The following is a 25,939-nucleotide window of genomic DNA, read 5'->3' as shown; positions in this document are numbered from 1 at the left end:
GCACCAAAAAAAGAGTGAGACATAATTTGAATATTTTTTTATTTAACAAATGCTTTTTAGCCTTTTTCTGTGCAAATGCACTAATTATTGGGGGAAAATCTAGCTTTTGTGCAATGTCACAGTTGATATTAAGCATGGCGAGCCCATTCAAATGCTCTTGTCCCATAGTTGAATGGTAATAGTTCTTTACCTGCTTCAGCACATTGAAGTGCGTTCACCTGAAGCCACTGATGCAGGCAAACTGACAAAACTACGCAATGCAATTGTGATATTAGGAAACATCCCAGAGAGTCCAAGTTCAAGTATTTCTTGAAACAATTCCTTTGGCTTGCAATCCAATTTAAAGATCGTGGAATATATTCATTTGAGGAAGATGACCTCATCACTGAGATCTTTTGAGATTTCTTTGTTGTACTGTTGCTGAAATTGTTCAGCTGCAGAAAGTAAATCTTCATTACTCAGTCTGTTGAACTGCCAAAGAAACCCCAAAAGGGTACAGATTAGTCGCAGTGATTCAATTGATGTGTAAGACCTGATTGAATACAGTCAATGATGACAAGGAAGACATTGACCATATAATGCTGCTCAGCATCAGATTCAGTAGGTAAGTTGTGACTGGTGGAGAACTCAGATGACATGCCAATATTCTGTGCTACTAATTTGGACTCCATCAGGATCGCATCCCATTGTTCACGAATCTGTTGAATGTCATTGATAAGACTTTCAATGTTATCCCTTTCAACATCAAGTATAGCATTGAGTGCAGGGCCAGCGCTTCCATTTAGGCGACCTAGGCGGTCGCCTAGGGCACCAGGATTTGGGGGGGCAGCAATTCGGCGGCGGCGGGTCCTTCCGCGCTCCGGGTCTTTGGCGGCAATTCTGCGGTGGGTCCTTCACTCGCTCCGGGACCCGCCGCTGAAGTGCCCGAAGACCAGGAGCGCGGATGGACCCCCACGCCGCAGAATTGCCTTCGATGACCGGGAGCGCGGAAGGACCCCCACCTAGGGCGCCAAAAACCCTGGCGCCGCTCCTGATTGAGTGTTTCAATTACCAGATTGGTTTGGTGGATCATTGTAAGTAGCTTCATCCACAAAGATGATATCAGAATGCATTCAAATGTGGACATGTGCTTCTGAATAGACTGAAGTTCAGTTCGAGCCTGTTCAATGAGATTGAGAGATTCAAGCTCATTTAAAGCCTTTCTCACTGAATTCAAATGCTGCGCAACTGGTTCAACACCATAAATCCATGCAGACCATCTAGTTTTGGACATCCCATGCAGTGAAACAGGAAGATATTGCTTCAGAATTTCCCATCTTTGTGGACTGCTACTGAAGAGATTGTTGATTTGCTGAACAGTTCCAAAGTAAGTAATTGCCTCCTTGCATGATTCAGCACAGTCAACACCTACAAGGTTTAGTGTGTGGTTTCCACAGCTGGAGAAAATACAGTTTGAATTATGCTCAAGTAGAACTGCTGGTACACTGTTGTACTTCCTAGCCATATTAGATCCATTGTCATAGGCTTGACCAATGCAGACTTGAAAATCTAACTTAAAACCTTCTAGAATTGCTAGTACTCAAGCAGCAATTTCTTTTCCAGTTTTTCTCGTGAAATTATCAAACAAAATAAACCTTTTTTCAATTGAAAATTTTGAGCTGTCTACAATCTTAACATATCGAATAACCATAGTAGTCTGTTCCTTGTGAGAACAATCTGGAGTGGCATCAACAATGATTGAAAAATACTTGGCATTTTGAATCTCATCAAGAATTGTTGTTTGCACGAATGACCCACATAGCTCAATACACTCGTTTTGTATGCGTGTGGAGAGAGAATGGACTGGCATGAGCTTTTGACTCTCTTGCGATTCTCAAACATGTTTAACATGCTCTGATAAAAGTGGGTCATATTTGCCTAGAAAGTTTCCATTTGCACGATCACAAATACGTTGACAGGAACCAAAGAAAGCCAATCCCCGCTCAAAAAGAAAAAGGATGACATTCAGGATGCGCTCATGAAGTTTTTTCCAGTTATTAGTTTCTATAGAGTTTAGTCAAGAGTAAATTCTCAACTGAACTTTCAGCTGATGCTGCCCTACTGGCTGATTTCTATGCAACATAGTTTTCTTTGTGTGACGTTGAACTCTCATGTGATGGTATTCGGTCTTTCAACTTCCTCCAACCTTTGTTGAAGCTCCATCCTGATTGATCAGAGAGAACTGATGCATTTGCAGCACACTTGTGCAGGTCCCACCATTTGGAAGAGTTTTTGTCAACAGACGAGTAGGGAAAGCATGATTATCAGCATCGTGTGGAATGTTACTTGGAATTTCAAAGCAACTAATTTGAAGAAAAGATTGCATTGCTCTTGTCAATAATTCCAATGTCAGTCACAGTCAAACCTGTAGTACTCATGAATTGCTCTTGCTGCATAAGATCTACATCTTCCTGTTGCTGTTGAGTTTCTTGATCGTACACAGGAGCTTCTGCTGCATCTGTTACTGTTGGCACATCTCCTTCTTGACTACTGTCCTCATGTTCAGGTATTGGCATTGAAATATCACCTGTTGCAGTTGCGGAGTTTTTATTATCTGTAGCATTGTTTGTTGGGTAAGGTGTGTTTTCCAGTGGTTTGAGAAATGAAGAAATGAATGCTTGCACCACTTTCAAATATCCTCTTCATAGTGATCTATCTGGTCAATATATAGCCTATCCACACTTGAAATATTCTGCTGTAAATAAGTAGCTTATCTACACTGGAAATCGTCTACTGTAAACATATACACAAATGCTGAATGGTACACAAATACTGAAAAGACTTAAAACAAAGGAATACTAATTAAGAACACAAAATGAAACAGTCAGGTTATTATCCTTATCACTGAATCAAAACTCAAGCACACAAGGTATAATATAACAGGCTGAGCTGAAGACAAAGGGATGACACATATATAGTAATCACAGACACGGATACAGACAGAGGGATAATGTCCAAAAATTTCAAATGTGTGTCCTCACAAAACTCACTGTACAAGATTGTCCTCACAAATTTTCACCTTGAATCTGGGCTATAGCCTACGAAAGCCTATGAAGATGGCCAAGCAACCAAGCTAGGGCTCAACCAACCAACCAGTCACCTCTTTTAGCTACCATATGAAGATAATAATGAGGAATTCTCACACATAAATAATTCCTTAGTCAACTAGATGTAAAACTATAAAGACACTAAAATGTAACAATTCTCTACCTTTCAACATGCACTTGATCCAGCACCAGCCACTAGTAGTGGTTTGTTTATATAATCAGCTGATCTGAGAGGACACGTTCATCATGGTCTAATCTTGTGCCATCAGAACCGATATATTTTATTAATATTTGTGAACATTTTTAACTCTTTCATATGACAAATCTATATTTGTTAACAAAAAAATTGTCTTTTACCAAATCACATCTCTTATTTGCTTACATTTACAGCTCTAAGCTAAGAGAGTGTGTCACATTTTGATCCGATAGGGATGTGCATAAAAACAAGTTGCGAAACTTATCAAATGCCAAAAAATTAACAACTGTCTAAATTTGAGGCCCCCTTTGAGCTTGAGACCCAGGCCAAATGGCCCTCCTGGTCCCCTCTCTGATTGGCCCTGCCCAGGAGCTGGGGAAAAGACTCCATGAGGGAGAAGCATCCTGGTATGTAGCAGCCACATGAGGCAAGAGACCCTGCCTGCTTGCCTGAGCCCAGATGGTCCCCCAGGACTCTGGAGGGAAGGGTGAGCTAGTGAGGGCTATTGTGATTAGGACATTTATTTTTTGTATGATCTATACTCTCTTGAGCCTTTAATTATAAAAGAGCAATGGTGTCAAAATCTGAGCAACATGCCTGGGTGTGTTTATAGGCTTCTCAATTGCCACATGCCTCCTGAGAGACTTAACTGGCAACCAGAAAACTCTGCTCTTTCAGCGAGATTCAGGAACTGCTTGTGTTTAAGCTACTGGAGTATCTGGGGGGGAGGGGGCAATCAGTGCTGGTCCTGGGGGCCTAAGGCAGATGGGCTGCAGGGCTCTATTTCCATGACAGGGTAGGAAACAGAGTCGGTGCCCAGGAAACGTGCCAGAGAAGCCAAGAGAGAAAACAATGCTGCAGCTTGCTGAGACAGAGGGAAGCTTAAAACACCCAGGAGACCAAGAATGTGAGTCCCCCAGCAACACTCTGGTAGGTGGCTGGCAGGGGATGCCCAACGGGATCCATGGCAGCCAGCAAGCCAGGCAACTTAAAAATGTTGACTCGTTTCACTGCACTAGACATATGACTTTGGAACTGGCTGTTTTCATGTTATTCAAATGAGCCCTCCCTTATTGACTGATCCAGATCGGTCTGTGTAACTGACTATTGATTTTCAAAGTCCATAGAGAAGAGTTGTTAGAGTTTGAGAAGGGGTATTTGCTCCTCTGGCTCACTGGAGGCCATGGCAGTACCATGGAAGCACACTTTACCTCTGCAACTCTAGTCTAGACCTTGATATTAGCACTGCTGGTCCCTATGGACTATGGAATCACAACTCAGAATGGTCAGGAGCACATGTATTCTATGGGACTGCTCAAATGCTAAAAGATACATGTGCACATAAGTCTTTTCAGGATCTGCACCATATCTTATTATAACAAAGTTTTAATACGCCTGTTATAAATATGTTAAAAACTAAGTCAAATTACCAATAAATTACTATAAAAGTGTCAAATGATAGTTGCAATAGTTTTAGAAGAATTATTACTATAAAATCATATTTTTACCATTAACCAACCTAGTTTGTTGTGGTATTTCCCTTGGGTCTGACCAGTTGATAAATATTTGATATATTTTAACATTAATTCTTAAATATATTATTTTAATTTCAACAATGTCCTGAACAATGCAATAACAATTTTAATTTCAGATATTAAATTGATGCTTAAAATGTCATGTAAAAATTGCCTACATATTTTAAACTGTTATTAAAATGACTGATAATTAGGACAGACTATAAGAAACAAATTATTAAAGATAAGCCTCTCATTAAATTTTAATTTTTGAGACATCCTTATAAAATAGATGATTTGGAAAAAAATCTCAGTGGACCTATGCTACTGAGACAAAACGTAATAATGCATATAAATATCTTCATCGTTCCACTTAATGTAACAACTCACGGACCTAGCAGATCCATGTTGTAAATGTAATCAGAGACTGAAGACCATTCTAAAACTGGGAGGGGGAGACTGCATCAATGATTCTTAATGATGTTCTATCTCTGATTAGAAAGGAGGAGCTTTTCTTATTCCTCACATACCATTTTAGAATATCCATTAGTTACCAGCTGAAAACTATTCATGAGATTTTATTTTGGGGTTTCTACTACTTGTAAGTTTGTGGTTATTTTCTACTAGAGCCCAAGCCAATTCCAGTGAAATATGAGTCTTTCCATTGATTTTAATGGAAGTTGGATTGAACTTAACTGTACTGTCTTTGATAGATCTCTATCAGGTTTGCACGTTGCATGATACCTTTTCGATTTACGCGAACTGGTCAATAGCTCCGGTTGAGACTTCCCTTTATCAAGTGGCTCAATTCTCAAACCAATCAAGTGCTACTTTTCTCACCAAAATGTGGGTCTGATCCTCCACCTACCGAAATCAATGGGCGTTTTGCCAGTCACTTCAATTGGAATAGGGATCTGTATTTCTAAGAGTTTTCTTAACACAATGAATTTGTTTTACTATAGGATTTTGTCCTGGTATCATGGCTATATGACCGTGAAGTTGTTTCTAAATCATTTCTGATTCACACCCTTGGCCTTTCAATCTCTTGACATTGATTTAATAGAAGTATCAAAATATCAGTTATATCATCCATTCTTGTTACCACACATTTTATATTCTTGCCATGATGAAAGCAAGAGTCATGTCCTTTAGTCAGTTCACGTTTACATTTAGAAAGACTTCTGTGACCTTCCTGCTAACTGCATGAGTTGCTCCTTTAAGAGGAGCAATTGAGATGTTGATATTGATGTATTAATCTTTGACTCACAAGGACTGATTTCAATGGGGAGTCCTGCTTCAAAATCAATGGCATGATCTGGCTCAGAGCTTGCCCTGGAGAATCTATGCTACTCTTAGTGGACTTGAGCTTCATGAGGATAGAATATGAAGACATATGTGAAGAAGCAAAGGTTTCCACTCAGGATAAGAATAACTGGCATGTATCTCACCTTAACAACTGAAAAACAGTCTAATTGGGAATAATCCAATACAAACAGTGCTCACATACAGGCAAAAAAAGTAGATAAACATTTTAGGAGAAATGACTAGTCAAATCCCAAACATTTTAGACCTGAGTGCAATATTACACATAATGGGCCCAATTTGTCTCTGGTGTAATTCCGTTAATTTCAGTTAACACCAGGTATGGATTATAGTTGTCATAATTAATGATAAACATTTTGGAAGGAAGCCATATCTGTCAATAACATTGACACCCTATACTGAACAAACTGTATGTCACAGAGAGAGAAAAGGAAAACTGTAAGGGTTCTGCTTATATAGGGAATCCTGCATTTACTATTAATATAGACATTATAGACTGTGCTGCCTAGCAGAAGAGGCAGCAGCTGGAAAGATTCTGAGCTGCAATTCAGTCAGCTCTCCCTAATTGCTGATATTTCCAACTTGGGGGAGTTGTCCCTATCTAGCGTTGAGTTGGCACCTATGTCACCTCTCTAATGCTCTGGGCATTTGGGAAAGATGTCTTGGAGGCTAGAATGCCCATGTGGTCTGATGGTCCCTAGCTGCAAGATGGCCCTTTGGGGGTAGTTACTGACCAGCATACTTTGCAGCAGTGCCAGGTATTCCAGGACCAGTGTAGAATGAACCCCAGAACTAAGGAGCCAAATCCAGTTTCTGTATATGCTCCATCAACTATGCCTATGGTATCTTTATGCTGACCAGATCAGCGTCAAGATAAACCCTTTATTATGAACTGAAACTATGTACAAGAATGAGATAACAAAGCTTCCTACTACTTAACAACTCTTCAAGTTCCTTAAACACAACCTTAACATGATTTGAACAGTCTCTTGGGGCATTTTAGCAGCCTTCCTGATCTGCTATATTGCAACCTCTCTTTAGGCAAATCCTTGTCTGTAAAAGACTGTTCAATCTCATGGTCAATAACAGGGTCAGTCTGTGAATAGTTTTAAACTTCTGTGTCTACTCTCACTTCTCATGCCTTGGCCAAGTTCTCAGCTACCTTCATTAGATTATTCTGATTCCTTCATAAGATTTTACCTTTATCTGTGATCATTGACTATGAGCAAGACTCTTCTGTGATCACTGTAACTTTGACCAGTGCCCATCTTGCCAAATTTTCATTGTCTTTGTTTTTTTACTACAGAAATGGTCTTGCTCTTATACTGTACCAATTTGTCTGATTGTTCTTTCCCATACCCAGTAATCAAATATTTATATGTCAGTTATAGAGGAGTTCAGCAAATAACCTTCCACATTGCAGCAGTGTAGCTCTATAGTTCGGAAGTGCTAAATATGGATCTTCTCTTGCATCCATTGCTTTTTTGAACAAGTTCTTCACTCTACATACTCTACATTCAGCTATTCCTTTGTCTTGAGGATACCTGGGACTAGATGTCTCATGATGAAAGTTGTACATTTTAGCAAAGTCCAGAAAATCCCTATTCTTGAGCTGTGGTCTATTAGTTATTTCTGTTCTTGGATTTCCATGATGTGCAAATACAGATTTGGCTGACAACTCTTGCAGGTGTGGTATCTTCACGTCTGAATACTGCTGGGAAATTGATAAAGTAGTCCATTATAGCAATATGATCATGTCTTCCCAAGTTCAACATGTCAATTCCAACTTTGTCCCATGGAATTCTGAGTGGTTTGTGTGGTATCATTTGTTCTTTCTGCTGGGAATCTCTACTTCTGACATGTTTCACACCGGATCACCATTTTTTGATGTAACTGTTTGTCTGTAGTCAGAATACAACTTCTATAGCTCTTCTTTTGGTCATTCCCAGGTGCCCTTTGTGTATTTGTTCCAAGCTTTGCCTTCTCATCACTGTGGGAATCATGAACTGTGTCTCCTTCAAGAGAAATCCTGAGATTACTGAAAGCTAATTTTTATAAGTGAAAATAGGTAGGTGGGAAGAACTGATGTTTTCTTCCTTTGCTTATAGCTGGCATCACTGCTTGCAGCATTTAATATTTAGCTGTTCCTTTCTCCAGTTCATCCTCTATTCCTGCACATACAGCACGTGACACTTTTATCATGTTCACATGTATATTTACTGCTTGTTCCAGATCATCAGGATGGATACTGACAGATGGAGAATATGCTCATGAGATTGTGTCTGCCATTACCAAGTGACTTCCAGGTTGGAACTCCAGAGTCACAGCATACTTACGTATTCTCAGAAGAAGTCATTGTTTCCTCAGTGGTATTTCTTCAAGTCCCTTTTTCTATATTGCAGTCAGTGGTTTGTGGTCAATTTCTGTTTGAAGCTATGACCGTAGAGAAAGTCATGAAATCTTGTACATCCATACACAAGAACTAGTATCTCTTTTTCAATTTGTGAATAAGTCTTTGTGGCTGTCATAGCCCTAGATGCATACGGGACTGGCAACCAATCAGTTCCATGATGCTGTAAGAGTACTGTTCCCAGCCCTCCTTTTGAGGCATCTGTGGAGTGTTTGATGTTTTTCAATGGGTCAAAAAATTGCAGCATTGACACTTATGCCAGAATGTGCTTTAAATCATTGAACTCTCTTACATGCTGTGGCATCCATGTCTGTTCAGTGATCTTGTGGAGGAGATGTCTTAGGTGAGTTGTGAATTTGCTGACATAATTCAACAAGAAAGCATTCTACAAATATATTAGAAGCAAGAGAAACCTCAAAGACAGCGTTACTCAATGAGGGGGAAAAACAATAACAGAAAATGGGGAAATGGCAGAAGTGTTAAATGACTTTTTTGTTTCAGTTTTCACCAAAAAGGTTAATAGCAATTGGACATCTCACATAGTGAATGCCAATGAAAATGAGGTAGGATCAGAAGCTAAAATAGGGAAAGAACAAGTTAAAATTACTTAGACAAGTCACCAGGGCCTGATTAAATACATCCTAGAATACTCAAGGAATTGACTGAGGAGATATCTGAGCCATTAGCAATGATCTCTGAAGAGTCATAGAAGACAAGAGAGATTCCAGAGGACTGGAAAAGGGCAAATATAGTGCCAATCTATAAAAAGGGGAATAAGGACAACCCAGAAAATTACAGACCAGTCAGTACCCGGAAAGATAATGGAGCAAATAATTAAGCAATCAGTTTGAAAACACCTAGAAGATAATAAGGTGATAAGTAACAGTCAGCATGGATTTGTCAAGAACAAATCGTGTCAAACCAACCTAATAGCTTTCTTTGACAGGTTAACAAGCCTTGTGGATGGCGGGAAGACGTAGCTGTGGTTTAAAACAAATAAAAGGAAGTATTTCTTCACACAATGCACAGTCAACCTGTGGAACTCCTTGCCAGAGGATGTTGTGAAGGCCAAGACCATAACAGGGTTGAAAAAAGAACTAGATAAATTCATGGAGGATAGGTCTATCAATGGCTATTAGCCAGGATGGGCAAGAATGGTGTCCCTAGCCTCTGTTTGTCAGAAGCTGGGAATGAGTGACAGGGAATGGATCACTTGATGATTACCTGTTCTGTTCATTCCCTCTGGGGCACCTGGCACTGTCCACTGTTGGAAGACAGGATACTGGGCTAGATGGACCTTTGGTCTGACCCAGTAGGGCCAGTCTTATGTTCTTATGGTATATCTTGACTTTAGTAAGGCTTTTGATACTGTCTCACATGACCTTCTCATAAACAAACCAGGGAAAGACAACCTAAATGGAGCTACTATAAGGTGAGTGCATAACTGGTTGAACAACCATTCCCACAAAGTAGTTAAAGTGGGGAAGGGCATATCAAATGGGGTCCCATAGGGATCAGTTCTGGGTTCAGTTCTGTTCAATATCTTCATCAATGATTTAGATAATGGCATAGAGAGTACATTTATAAGGTTTGTGGACAATATCAAGCTGGGAGGGGATTTAGAGAATAGGATTAAAATTCAAAATGGTCTGGACAAACTGGAGAAATGGTCTGAAGTAAATAGGATTAAATTCAATAAGGATAAATGCAAAGTACTCCATTTAGGAAGGAACAATCAGTTGCACACATACAAAATGGGAAATAACTGCCTAGAAAGGAGTACTGCAGAAAAGGATCTGGGGGTCACAAGCTAAATATGAGTTAATAGTATAACACTGTTGCAAAAAAAGCAAACATCATTCTGGGATGTATTAGCAGAAGTGTTGTAAACAAGACACAAGAAATAATTCTTCCGCTCTACTCTGCGCTGATTAGGCCTCAATTGGAGTATTGTGTCCAGTTCTGGGTGCCACATTTCAGGAAGACGTGGACAGATTGGAGAAAGTCCAGAGAAGAGCAACAAAAATGACTAAATGTCTAGAAAACATAACCTATGAGGGAAGATATAAAAAATGGATGGGTTTGTTTTGTCTGGAGAAGAGAAGACGGGGGGGGGGGGGGGTAGTGGGGGGAAACACGATAACAGTTTTCAAGTTCATAAAAAGTGTTACTAGGAGGAGGGAGAAAAAATGTTCTCCTTAACCTGTGAGGATAGGACAAGAAGCAATGGGCTTAAATTTCAGCACGGGCAGTTTAGGGTGGACATAAGAGAAAAACTTCCTATCAGGGCAGTTAAGCACTGGAATAAATTGCCTAGGGAGGTTGTGGAATCCCCATCATTGGAGATTTTTAAAAGCAGGTTAGACAAACACCTGTCAGGGATGGTCTAGATCAGTGGTGGCAACCTGCAGCCCACAGGATGTGGCCGCCGCTTCCCGCATCTCCCATTGGCCAGGAACGGCAAACCACAGCCTCTGGGAGCTGCGGGCGGCCATGCCTGTGGACGGTCAATGTAAACAAACTGTCTCATGCCCCACCAGTGGATTACCCTGATGGCTGTGGCTTGCGGGCTGCAGGTTGCCCACCACTGGTCTAAATAATACTTAATCCTACCTTGATTGCAGGGGACTGGACTAGAAGACCTCTTGAGGTCCCTTCCAGTCCTACGATTCTATGAATCTATGCCTAGCAGCCTTTAAATTCCCCTTTTATCTTCAGGTATCAGCATCTTTGATTCATCATGTAAGATTCTCTTGGAGGTCAGTCTCTCTCTTAAGTATGTTATTTCCATCTTTTGAAATTGGCATTGGGCCTGAATCAATTTAACGTTCTTACATCTCACAATTTTCTAATAGTCTCCTCAGCTGTTCCTGGTGTTTAATGGCAGTGCTGCCCCAAATTATTATGTCATCAATGTACACGTTCATGCCTACTACACCCTTTAGCATCTGGCTGATTGTATGGCAAAATACTTCAGGGGCCAAACATATTCTGTAAGGCAGTCTTAAGAAGCACTGTCTGCCAAATGGTATGTTGAAAGTGCAGATCCTGGAGCTCTCAGTTTCTAAGGGGAATCTGCCAAAATCCTGCACTTGCATCTAATTTGCGGAATAATTTGGCTCCTACCATCTCAGACAACAGTTCACGTCTTGTGGTCAAGTGGAAGTGTTCTCTCTTTATGGCTTTTGTTCAGCTCCTTGGGGCCCATTCATGGCCGTAGTCCCCATCCTTTTTTCTCTACAATTACTAAGGATTGAACCCAATCTGTTGGTTCTTCTATTCTGCATATGATACATTTGCTGTCATGTTTTGCAGCTCTTCTTCTAGCCTCTTTCTTAAGGCTTGTGGAATTTTTGTGTAGTATGTACTACAGATTCTGTAGCTTCACTTAACTGTATTGTGTATGTTACAGGGAGGCACCCATTTCCTGCTAATGCACGTTTATATGATGCTATTATTACTTTCATAACTGGTTGTATGTCATCTTTCTGTCTCTGTATTTAATTAGCCAATCTTCTGAGTTTTCAGTCTCCTCCATTATTATGCTTAAGAACAGCTCTTCCTCTTCACTTGAGGAATCTGTTTCTGCACTTAATACATGCACTTTCCTGTTTTCTCTGCACATTTTAGCATAATGGTTGGGTTTATTACAATTTCTACATATTCGCCTGAATGCTGGGCATTTTCTAAGCTCATGCTGACTGCTACATCACTGGCATTGTTTCCTGTTTTCCATGTTTCTCTCCTTAGTCGGTGTAATTTCTGTGAACTTTTACCTTTAGCAAGGTTATGAGCTCTGTGCCTTTCTTTAGGCTTTTTATTTGTGCTTCTGTTTATTCTGCTGTTTGGTATATACATATTGCCCTTTCTAGTGTCAGATACATCTCCTTGATAGTAACTATTCAGACTTTTTTATTGTTACAACCCAGGAAAATCTGGTGTTTAATGAGAGTCATTTAATAGTCCATATTCACAGGTGTGACTTTTTAATATTAAGGCTGTGACAAACACCTCTATTATTTCCCCTTCGTTCTGCATGCTCGTGCTGAACATATATCTCTCACAGGTAGCATTTTTTTCCAGGAACACAATGATCCTCAAACATTTTCATTATTTCTGCACAGCTTTCCTCTTTCGCCACTACCATCTGTATGGAATTCATTTTACACATCCAGGGCTTCTGGGCTTGACGTTGTCACTGTTAAAAGCTCATCCTCCAACTTGTTTGCCCTTGTGGCTTCCATATCCAGTTCAAATTATTGTTTGAACCTTTACTTTCCAGGCACATTCTGCATTTCCCCTGATTCTCAGGCTGGTGGGGGAGTTATTTGCAGTTGCACAGGCTCTGAAGCAGCCATTTCAATCTTACCTTTCTTACTGAGTCTGCCAGCATACTGTGCCTTCTACTTGTCTGGTGCCATGTGGTATCTTACTGATGAGCAGACTGGTGTCAAGATAAACCTTTTATTATGAACAGAAACTATGTACAACAATGAAGTAACAAAACTTCCTAATGCTCTGTGTGGTTGCGGCTTGTGACTGCCCAGTATTGGGTTTCTTTCTGTTTCTGTCCCAGCAGGATGTGTGTCACATGAAACCAAAGACTGCATCTAGAGTATGGAGAAAGTGTGGGATCTCTACGCTTCATGGAGGACTTATTCTGTAGCACAATGCCAAGCCGAGAGTGAATTATCTGGTCCAGTGTGTTTCGTTATTAATGCAGGGAACTGGTAGTCAAGATTCCTGGATTCTCTTCCAGACTTTAGCACCAACTTGCTGGGTAACCTTGGTCAGGTCACTTAATCTTTCTGTGCCTCAGTTAGCCCATGTATAAAATGGGGATAATATACTTACTCACCTAACAGCACATCATGAGGTTTAAATGATTTAGGATTCAAAACTGTTTTGCCATCATCAGATGAAAATCATTATGTAAGTGAAAAATATCTGTTTAAGCAGAAGGGGGTGCACAATAGTAAAATAAAATATTGTAATTCTTTTAGTATTCTATAAAAATATGTTATTTTAAAAATGTAAGTGATTACAGGAAGTGTCATTCTCTAGAAAAGAGAAGATAAAGAAAAATAGTAAGTAAGTCAGAAATAAACGGAGACGTATAGTGACAAATGAGGAAAAATAGAAGTAGATTTAAAAAAGGCATCATTTATGGGCTAACAGATGACTAAAGCAGTGAACTGCATATAAATATGGTACAACAATGACTTTGATGAGTCTTCATCACAAGTCTATGTGCTATAACTTATGAAATAAAAAAGAACAAAGGGCTAAAGACAAGTTGCTTAACATTATGGAATTAATGAATTACGAAGAACGGCAAGAAAAGAGACAAATCTCAGTGCCTCTCCGTGAATGATAACTTTGGGCTAATCTTAAATATCCTGCTAGATTTGTCATTCCCTGGGCCTACTGAAGCTGTAGCTGATCTTTCCATTGGTCTCTCTGATACCCATGGTTATCATACAAAGGAATGTACAGCAAGGCTGTAACAGGCATGGAAGTGTGGAGGCTAGAGAGGTTATATTTTATTGATAGCCACTATTGCAATAATTTTATCCATGTTAGTAGAAATGTGCTAATCCTCACATTTGTTGTAGCTCTTCACACTAAACTCATTTCTGACTTTTCTGAAATGGACATGTATTTTCAAATGTTGATTATAACTACCTCTGTGGTCAAAAGAAATAGAAACACTGTTTGCATATTCAAGTTAGCGATCCATAGTGCACACATTAGACACAACAAGTCCTGCATCTTGGCAAGGGGTTAGACTAGATGACTTGTGGGCCCGTCTAAGCCTATGATTCTATGATTAGTTAAGCTTTAAGGGTTGTTAGCCAATACCTATATGTGCGATGGAGTATACACCATATTAATTGGTTTTATGCACATGTTATTAATATAGTATACGTTTTACATATATTAATGCTGGGAAGTTATGTTAACTTAATGTATTATGCTCTCTCCACAATTCTGTTCACCCATGTCAAGTATCCCACAGTACTTTGCAAAGTTGAAGTCAGCTTTGGCATTAGAAAATAGGAAGCCTGTCAGAGCCAAGATACTTAAATGGTGTGTCCGGCGCAGGCTGGGATATACCCCTGCTCCCAACCAGTTTGGAACGTAGCATCCAAAACAGAGATAAGACAAAACAAGAAGTTAAGGAACTGTTACAAACTGGTGAATTTGGTGATGTGTAAAGAAATTTGTGTAACGTGTAAAATTGTACTAAAAATACTACTAGCTGAAATGAGTATCTTTTAAGCACACCTTCTGTGTAAGGTGAACATGCTGTGAGATAAGAATTGCTTCCCAGAAGGAGGATATGTATGTCTCCTTTTCGTATTGAACTACTTTGTCTTTAGACAATATATTTGGCCAATTCAGTTATTTGGTCTCGGGAATATTCCCAAGAATGAATCATAGAATATCAGGGTTGGAAGGGACCTCAGGAGGTCATCTAGTCCAACCCCCTGCTCAAAGCAGGATCAATCCCCAACTAAATCATCCCAGCCAGGGCTTTGTCAAGCTGGGTCTTAAAAACCTCTAAGGAAAGAGATTCCACCATCTCCCTTGGTAAGCCATTCCAGTGCTTCACCACCCTCCTAGTGAAACAGTTTTTTCTAATATCCAACCTAAACCTCCCCTACCGCAACTTGAGACCATTACTCCTTGTTCTGTCATCAGGTACCACTGAGAACAGTCTAGATCCATCCTCTTTGGAACCCCCTTTCAGGTAGTTGAAAGTAGCTATCAAATCCCCCCTCACTCTTCTCTTCTGCAGACTAAACAATCCCAGTTCCCTCAGCCTCTCCTCATAAGTAATGTGTTCCAGCCCCCTAATCATTTTTGTTGCCCTCTGCTGGACTCTTTCCAATTTTTCCACATCCTTCTTGTAGTGTGGGGCCCAAACTGGACACAGTACTCCAGATGAGGCCTCACCAATGCCGAATAGATGGGAATGATCACGTCCCTCGATCTGCTGGCAATGCTCCTACTTATACAGGCCAAAATATATGACCCACAAGTGAGGTCAAACAATTGGCTACACCTTTTGGGTCAATAGGCTGGATATATTTTCATGGTTGTTCCTGTGATAGCAGCTCTTCCAGATCCTTGTCTGGGACCCGTGCATATAAGTACTGAGTCCTTCCTGTGAGAGCAGCAGTCTATTTGTTTCTGGATCCTTCTCCTCCAGTTCCCTTCACTGTCTTTTCCTCCTGATCATGTCCAGTTGAAGCAGGATCAAAGATCCTTTAATAAAAGTTAGGAGGAAGGGCATCAATCCTGGCCATTAAACTGTGCCATCCATAGGTCTGTCAATATCGACAAATAACCTTTCTTCACACTTTATTACCATGCATATGATGTGAAGGATGACCATGAAAGCTGTGACTCATCACTTCCAGGAGAGTCAGAAACAAGAGGTTACTCATATCCTTTTGATATGCATACATGTTAGGAAGCCTGGTTATCCTTCCCAAATATAAATGAAGGGAGACACTTGTCAGTGATACTTCATTGTCTATCTGTGGTCATCATAGCACATGGACATCTTTGGTTGCTTAAAGAAATAAGTGTCTTGCAGCTACTTGTGTGTTTTACATTTTTCACAAAAATCTCAGGGGTGCTTATGTTTCCCATATATCCCCTACTGGCCCTCCTTCTAAAACTGTAAGTGGAATAACTTCTTTTATTCTAAGATAAAATTTAAATGTCCTATAATCAATTAATAAGCATCGAGTGTTTTGTTTGATTGGAGCATTATTTCCTATTCAGTCTTTGCATCTGAACCATACAGTTTTGCTTTTTGGTTCTCACTCCCAAAATTCTCTTGAGAAGCCATACTTACCAGCTGAGAAGCATCCAACAGCCAGATATGTGTGTTTATTAAAAAGACTATCACTTTTGTGCTAACTTTGATTACCAGTTTCTACACTTAAAAATGAAAATGAAGCTGGCTGGAAAGCCAAACTGCTAGATATCTGAAATCATTACCCTGAATTATGTGAATTTCTTTTCTTCAGTTCTCTCAAGTGGCATAGATTAATTTATAGAGTGTATGTTTTTAGCATCTGTGAAGTTCTCATGTGAGTAGTCGTACTGAGAATAAAGCTTACAGACTGAAAAGTGAATGAGGTAAAGTAGCCATTAAGAGGGTACTGCAAACATCATTCCCCTTAATGATTTTTGCACACCTGTATTTATGAACATCATTTTGGGGAGCAGGAGTGAAATGGGGGTAATTAGAAAAGATAATTTACTGACACAGTAGGAGATCTATAATTGCACAGTCCACAGAAGCATAAAATGGCATGTAGAAACTGAGGGTAAATTTTCAAGAGATTTGAGTGGGGCCAATTTGTATTCACATTTGCCCTCTCATAATGAATTGCAGTCATGAATCTGAACACTTGTCCTTCTGAGCACCTGATCTGCAACCAGCTACTTAGAAGCACAACTACTGTGATTTGTGTCCAAAATCCATTATGTAAACACAAATTTTCAGCAGAAAAAAAGGGGGGGCAGTTCTTTTGAAAATTTTGCCTGAAAATACATATAATCACAGAAAATACATATAACCAATCAAAATACATATAGCCACAGTTGTTAATAGCCCAAATCCTGATCACCATTACAAAGTTCCTCTGAGTTGTTATGAGACCTCTGGTCTAGCTGATAAACAAATGCTGAAAAGAACAAACTAACTATTGACATAACAGAATCACCAATCCGTTTCATGACTCCTGGCTCCCAATAACTGAATCATAAGCAGATGCCAACTTTCTGTATCTCATTCTGCCATTTAGCACCAGGCTTGCTAAATTCCTGGGGAATGGATCCATCAGGCAGTAAATTTGTTTTGGGCAAAATATAGCTATTTTGTGAATTATTTTTGTTAAAGAAAAGATTAAATGATACAGCAAAATAGCTGTTCGGAGGGCTACAGCAAAGAAAAGTAAAAGGATGCAGGAATGCTAGTTTGAACTTCAGAGTCAATTGCTAATATTGCTTTTCTAGATATGGGGTAAGCATTTGAATTCTGCCTAGAGTTTAAAGGCTGGTAATACGAAATAGGACTTTGAAATGATATTTTTGTTGCTGTATGCAGTTTTGTTGGAAAACAAAAGAGGAAGCAGCCAGATGGTAATTCCTATCTTCATCTTATGAAAAATAAATTGCACAATTTTACTTCCATATAAAGTTCAGAGAGCTCATTATGGGCCACCTTTATACTGGTTAAATCACCCTTTACTCCATGAATAGCCCTAATGGTTCTAGAAGTGTGGGGATACCATAACAGATGAGTGCAGAACTAAGAGCTGGTTATTAAAATCTCACTCAGTCGTCACTCTAAATTCTGGGTGAAAGAATGGAGAGTTGAGATCTAAATCTAAATCCTATCTATGTGCTAACCACTTGAATAGCCAATATATCTCATTTCAATAACTTCTTTAAATTATTATTACCTGTGTAATCCCACCTAGATTATGTAGAATGGACCAATTGTTGATGATGAAATTATGCTGGGCCCAACGTGAGTTTTGTGCTATTTGGCTGGAGATTCGGTTCTGCTGGCTGTCAGGGAAACTACTGTATAATTTTAAATTTAGTTTTTGTAACTTCTGCCATGGGCCCCTTTATCTCTGGACAGGTGTCCCTTTATGTTATTGTAGAAATCCATAAAATATTAATAATGATACTTGCGTAAAGAGAAGAGGCTCTGGTTCATTTTGTATATATAGCAATTGAAACATTATATTTATATAGCAGTTGAAACATGAAGTCATTTGGAGTCTGAAGATGTTTCTGTAAATTTGCATAGAAACCCTTAAAAGATTGGTCAGTGTTACTGAGCCAACACTTTAGATCTCTTTGGAAAATCTCACATACAGGCTGGAGTCAGACTTTGCCTGAAATGGTAAAAGTTACATCATCCATGTCCTTTTTAATTTTAGCAACAAGCTTATTTCAGTCAACACTAACAGGTGCTATTCTAAAGAGAATCAGTCAAGGTATTAAATTTCCTCTACATATGCAGCTGCAATAGCAAGTGATCTATGTTATTTTATTCAGCCTCAAACCGATTTTCTTTCACTTCTGGCAACTATGGGTTTTATCCATATTTCAATAACATTTAATGTACCTTAATCAAATAATTAGACAGAAAAGCATTTCATTAGATTCATTATATATAATGTATGTATATCTGTATAATAATAAACACAAATTCTGTTGCATGAAGCAAAGTGCCATATGAAAAAGTCATTGGGCTTCTAGGATGGAATCCTCTGTTCAAAACCAGCCATGCATTTATGACTATGCTGGACAGAGCACTGGAGAAAATACTATTCTATACTGTCAGGAGAATGGACATGATGACCTAGAGATTGTAACTCATGTAACTGTAGCCCATAGTTACATGAGTGCTCAGACCCGCTGACAGCAATTCCAGGCCCCAGGGTAGAACAGTCAAAGGGCCCCTGCTGGTGCCCAGCGACCTGCCAGTTGCGCTGCTGGGTGTGCTCTTCTGGCATGGCCAGGGCTTCCACATGCCTGCCTGGCTGCCTTCGTCGCCACTGGTACCACCCCATGCGTGCCTAGAAGCATAAGACGCCGACTTCCAGATTTCCTGGGGGTGCTTGACCCCCCGCTCTGTCCTAGCCCCCTTCCCCTAATGCCCAAACCCCGCCCCACGTCTTCCCACCCCAGCAGCAGCAGTCAGGGGCCCCAGGCCCTTTTAAATCACCTGGGACCCTGGGCAATTGATCCCTTTGCCACCCCATCAGCGGGCCTGTGAGTGCTCCTGTTGGTTTCTGTGGGAACACTTGTGTAAATTAGAGTTGCTGGATCAGGCCCCAAATATGCCTTTTCCACCTCTAGAATCCTTGACTCACAATACATGCATTGCCTTTGAGAATAGTATGTTAGTACATGTCTCATTAAATACGTGTAGGGGAGGCTAGTAGTTGTTCAGATCTCTGTTCATCCCAAAATATTAGAGAGAGGACTAAACAGTGCTACTTAGCCACTGACCCCAATAATGGTGTAGTGTGGAGCTGTAATGTCCTAGGCGAAACTCTGGGAAGTTCCTCAGCAAGGCACATTCCCTTCCTAATCTGCCTGATATGCAGGAAGATTGTGCCGGGTGCAATCATATTTGTGATGATGCAACCTACTCATTCTGGTTCCCCTAGCATGCTCTGTGGAGGTTAAGCAAGTGTATGGTCCCATCCACTCTGAGATGATGTGTGCCCCTGGGGGCAGACAGAAGGACTTGGATTGTGACAAAACCTTGTGTAGAGTGTGCAGTATAATAGGCTCTTAGTGTTTTCCCAGCCCTTCAGAGCTGCTCAGATATCGTTTTGTTTGACAATTCCCATGGAAAATCAATTGAAATGTTTCTAAAGGAATATTTTTTTACAATGGAAATTTTCACAAGGGAAAAAATGCCATTTTCTAACCACATCTAGTCTTTAGTGTGTAAGTTACTTCTTTACTGAAGTAGATCTAAGGGACTGTGGGCCTGATTCCTCAGTGCCTTGCACCCTTTCCATCCAGATATCCTGGATAAGGGGAGAGGGAAAGGGTACCATTCAGATCTGCTAACATTTTTCATCCAATTTGCGTGGGTGTGAATGATTGTACAAAGTTCTGGGCAATGGTGAATTGGGCCCATAGAGTCTCTCTTGAACCACATATGGCCTTGGAATCAGCCCCAAGAATTTAAAACTATGTTGGCCTTTATCTCACTTAAATAATCCAGGTGATCTTCTCCAGGATTCAGTGCTAACTGTTACCTCACTAAAGAAGCAAGCTGAGTAAAACAAAAAATGACTTGGCTGCAAATTTAACCATCTGTGGTTAAAATAAATTCCATGTGCAAATAAAATAAATAAATTCCTTGAGACTAACAACCTGAAGAGCTGGGTCTACCAGAAATCAGAATCCCACTATAAACTCAAGAATTTAATTTATCTTTTTACTAGCAAACTGTGACTTTATCACATATATCAGCCAAGGTTTTCCCATAGACATTTCATAAACTGTGAGTTTCAGAAATGAAGCACTGTAAAAGCATGCTGCCCTTTTACAATTTAAAGCCCTGTGTTGTGCTTCTTTCTTTTGGCTGGAAGATTGACCCCCATGCTGCCCACCATATAACTAATTTCAAAAGAAATATATCTGTTTTTTAAACTTTATCTCTCTTTCTAGTTTTAGCATTCACACCGATGGCTTTTTCGTCAACACTATTTCTAGGCACATTTCAGGTTTATGTAATCATAGAAATGTAGGGCCAGACAGGATCTGCAGAAGTCCAGTCCAGTCCTCTTCACTGTGGCAGGACCAAGTAAACCTAGACCATCTGTACAAGGGTTTGCCGGGGCTCGACCCACTCCCTACACACAGTTGATGTTTGGGGAATTAGTCTGGCCGTGGGGTCTTGCTCGGCAGCACTTGCGGTACTGGAATAAACACCGTAAACCCAGGCCCTGGGTCAGGGCGGGGCAACAAGGAGTCCGGGGCTCAGGCCCTCAGGCAGGGCTGAGCAGTAACAGTAGACCCAAGCCTCCACAGGCCTTGGAGAGGGGGAGACTGCCACCCAACTCATGGGTGGCAGAAGACCTGCTGCTGTGTCAGTGGGGATCCTTGCCGCAACACACCGACATGGGCTCTGGTAGTGCTGCAGTCAGACTAGGGTCGACTGCCCCCAGGCTACTTCCAGACTCCCCCTCGGTTAGTACCTGGGTCAGGGTGTTGTCCTCTGGGGTCCAGCACCATAGGTTCTTCGGGGTAGTGGGCGAGCGGCAGGCCCAGCAACTCCTCCGGGTAGCGGGCACAGGGTAGGCCCGGCAACTCCTCCGGGTAGCGGGCACAGGGCAGGCCTGGCCAGTCCTGGTGGCTGCCTTGGGCCGCGGGGTTTTCCCAGGTGCGGGCTAGGCTGGAGGCATCTGGCCTCTCCGGCGGCTGGGGCCTTACTGAGCTCTGAGGGCAAGCCTTTATACTTCCGGGTCGCCACCTGACCCTTTGAGGGGCGGGCTTAGAGCTCCCTAGCTCCACCCACTCCGGCCTCCGGATGGGCTCTTCCCTCTCCGGGGCGGCGGGGAGCCACACCCCCTCACTACACCATCCCTGACAGGTGTTTGTCCAACGTATTCTTCAAAACCTCCAGTGATGGGGATCCCACAACCTCCCTTGGAAGCCTATTCCAGAGCTTAACTACCCTTATAGTTAGGAAGATTTTCCTACTATCCAACCTAAATCTCCCTTGCTGCAGATTAAGCCCATCACATTTTGTTCTACCTTCAGTGGACAGGAAGAACAATTGATCACAGTCCTTTTTATAACAGCCCTTAACATGTTTAAAGACTATCAGGTTCCCCCTCAGTCTTCTTTTCTCAAGACTAAACATGCCCAGTTTTTTTAACCTTTCCTCATAGGTCAGGTTTTCTAAACCTTTTATCATTATTGGTGTCTCCTCTGGACTCCAAATTGTCCACATCTTTCCTAAATTGTACTGCCCAGAACTGCATACAGGTCTCCATCTGAGTCCTCACCAGGGCCGAGTGGGATAATTATTGCCTGTGTCTTAAATACAACACGCCTTTTAATATACCACAGAATGATATTATCCTCATTTGCAGCTGCATCATGTTGTTGACTCATATTTGATTTGTGAACCATTATAACCCACAGATCCTTTTCAACAGTTTTACCAGTGAGCCAATTATTACCCATTTTGTAGCTGTGCATTTGATTTTTCCTTCTTAAAAGAAGTACTTTGCACTAGTCTTTATTGAATTTCGTCTTATTGATTTCAGATCATTCTTCAATTTTCAAGGTAATTTTGAATACTAATCCTTCCCTCCAGAGTGCTTGCAATCCTTCCCCACTTGTTGTCATCTACAAATTTTATAAGCATACTCTCCACTCCCTTATCCAAGTAATTAATGACCTTTGCTGGACCCCACTATATACACCTTTCCAGTATTTCTAGGCTCATTTCAGGATTCTTCTTGCAAACATTTTCTATCTTTCAGGTTTTTTCTCTTTACAAGGTTGCCTGGTCCTCCTTTTCTCTCACCCTCTGTTTTATCTTTATTTAATATGCCAGTAATAATCCCTTTCTCGCTGTTTCAAGCAACAATATTTATTAAAGAATTCTCTGAGAATCTTCCAAAGGCTTCCTAGTGCTTTACAAATAATATCTATGCTACCACATCGGTTACACTGTACTTTAATCACATTCTTTCCCCATTGTGGCTATTGCAATACAACCAATGTGTCTCATTATGTCCGGAGGTGGTAGGATTTGGTATAACTTGATGATCTCTAATTGGGGATGATTGGCAAATGGGACCACTTTTTTTTTTAAAGAATCCCGCATGTATGTGAGTAAAATATGCAAAGAGTGGCTTTCAGCTGAGAGTTTAGCATAGCTCCAATTGACTTGGCCCTGATGGAGACTCTCTTTTGACTCACCTCATACATATGCTATCTAAGGACCACAAGTATCCTGGATTGAGGGCTCACTGCTGTAATGAGGCACAGTATGTACATACAAGTTCAGCCGCTGGAATGAAGACTCTGCTGATTTGTTTAATCCCCCATAGTGTCGAGTCATCAGCTTGCTTTTTCCCCCTTGTCTGTCGAGCAGCAATAGGGGCCATGTTGGTTATATGACACATACTATCTATTTATACATAGCCCTGTCACTTGGGGGGAAACAACCTCATAACTGATGGGACAGTAGGAACATTACTGCCCCCACTGTGTGTGACACAAGCTCCCTCGTTATCCACAGGTACAAAGCCCCCCTCCCTTCTCTCCTCATACAAATCCCACTTTAAACAATCATATCTTCCATGCTGCCCTCAAACACGTTAGTTAAATACCTACTTCACCTCACCATAATTATATTGTTGGGGGGGGGGGAAGAGAATGAGAATTACAAATTAAAAATAAAAGACATCTAATGTGAATTCCTCCCTCAGGTCTTATTTTATCATCTCACGTCGATGGTAAGCTCCTGAGGGCAGGGCCTGAGTTTATTTACATCTTGCACATCACCAAGCACGCTGCTAGTGTTTCAATAGCAACAAACAAAAATGCCTCACAAAAATGCCTTGAGAATTTAAGATTACGACACTGTCGATGGTACATGACAACTTCATCTGCACCAGGCTTCGGGGCAGGGGCGTGGTATGCTCATTCCTTTGGAAAGCTTCTAATAGAGTTTATGTGCTTTATGGTTACTAACATGAAATAAAAATAAGTTAAGGGTGGGGATGATGGCTCTTTGAATGTTTTAAGGTCTGAATTAGAGGCAGGTGACTGACAGTAGGCTTGTAAATACAAGTTTTTCATGGAAGTATTTTGAGGCAATAGTGCAGTGGTACCCTGTATCTATGCAGATATTTACCAAGCTATCAAAATCAAACCAACCAATCAAAATAAAACAAATCCCGCTCTGCCCACAATACCTGTAGCTTTAAAACCCAGTTTAGCTCTGCACTCAACAAAATTCCAGAGATAAAGAAATTAATTCTCAGTTACTCTCATTGATGCTCTTTGCTGCAGGAGTTCTCAATCTTTCCCGGGCAAGCACTCCTCTCCCATCACCTTTTCCACACTGGGAACTCCCCCACTCACCACAACTAGCCAGGAACTAGCTGGACCTCCCTTCCTATTTAGCAGTATGGGAAGGGCAGGGTGGTTACAGTGCTGCTTAAGAACACTTGGTGTGCATTCCTGGCCTACTGACCTCAAAGGCAAATCTCCTATTGACATCAATAGGCCCGGGAAACTGTATTGCAATACTCACTCAATCCATCTCATCCACAACAGGCTTAGGCTCCTATGCTAAGGTCTGGTCTACACACAGTTCTTTTTTACCAGTTTAACCATTTTGGTGTGATTTTTTTTAACTGAAATAGTTAAATCAATACAACCCCTGCTGTGAATGCAGTTATAAACCATTATAAAGGTGCTTATATCAGTATAGCTTATTCCTCTAAATGTATTGGAACAAACAATACTAGTATAGGCACTTTTATATCAGTATAATTAAGTCCATAGTAGAGGGTTGTGCCAATCTATCTAACTGTACCAGTTGGAAACTGAGTTAGTTTAAGCCATACAGAAACTGTGTATAGACAAGTCCATTTTCAAAAGTGACTTAAGCACTTAGGAGCCTGTTTTATTGAAAGTCAGTGGGTTTTAGGTTCTTAAGGGGTAGGTAGATCCACAAAAGTACTTTGGGCTAGATTCACAAAGGGAGTTAGGCCCCTAACTGCCACGTCAGGGGCCTGCAGCCACCATTTAGTCACCACTGGCTTTCCCCGAACCACCTAACACTGTACACACCTAAATCTTTGAAAACTCGTTGCGATCGGGGGCAGTCCTGAATGATTGGAAAAAGGCAAATATAGTGCCCATCTTTAAAAAAGGGAAGAAGGAGAACCCGGGGAACTACAGACTGGTCAGCCTCACCTCAGTTCCTGGAAAAATCATGGAGCAGGTCCTCAAGGAAACCATTTTGAAGCACTTGGAGGAGAGGAAGGTGATCAGGAACAGTCAACATGGATTCACCAGGGGAAAGTCATGCCTAACCAACCTCATTGCCTTCTATAATGAGATAACTGGCTCTGTGGATATGGGGAAAGCAGTGGACGTGATATATCTTGACTTTAGCAAAGCTTCTGATACAGTATTCTTGCCAGCAAGTTAAAAAAGTATGGATTGGATGAATAGACTATAAGGTGGATAGAAAAATGGCTAGATCGTTGGGCTCAACAGGTAGTGATCAATGGCTCGATGTCTAGTTGGCAGCCGGTATCAAGCGGAGTGCCCCGGGGTCGGTCCTGGGGCCGGTTTTGTTCAACATCTTCATTAATGATCTGGATGATGGGCTAGATTGCACCCTCAGCAAGTTCATAGATGACATTAAGCTGAGGGGAGAGATAGATACGCTGGAGGGTAGGGATAGGGTCCAGAGTGACCCAGACAAATTGGAGGATTGGGCCAAAAGAAATCTGATGAGGTTCAACAAGGACAAGTGCAGAGTCCTGCAATTAGGACGGAAGAATCCCATGCACTGCTACAGGCTGGGGACCTACTGGCTAAGCAGCAGTTCTGCAGAAAAGGACCTGGGGATTACAGTGGACGAGAAGCTGGATATGAGTCAGCAGTGTGCCCTTGTTGCCAAGAAAGCTAACGGCATATTGGGCTGCATTAGTAGGAGCATTGCCAGCAGATCGAGGGACGTGATTATTCCCCTCTATTCGGCACTGGTGAGGCCACATCTGGAGTACTGTGTCCAGTTTTGGGCCCCCCACTACAGAAGGGATGTGGACAAATTGGAGAGAGTCCAGCGGAGGGCAACGAAAAT

This window comes from Emys orbicularis, chromosome 2, assembly GCF_028017835.1.
Source record: "Emys orbicularis isolate rEmyOrb1 chromosome 2, rEmyOrb1.hap1, whole genome shotgun sequence".
Taxonomy (NCBI): Eukaryota; Metazoa; Chordata; order Testudines; family Emydidae; genus Emys; species Emys orbicularis.
The sequence above is the reverse complement of the archived record's forward strand: the minus strand, read 5'-3'. Positions refer to the sequence as shown.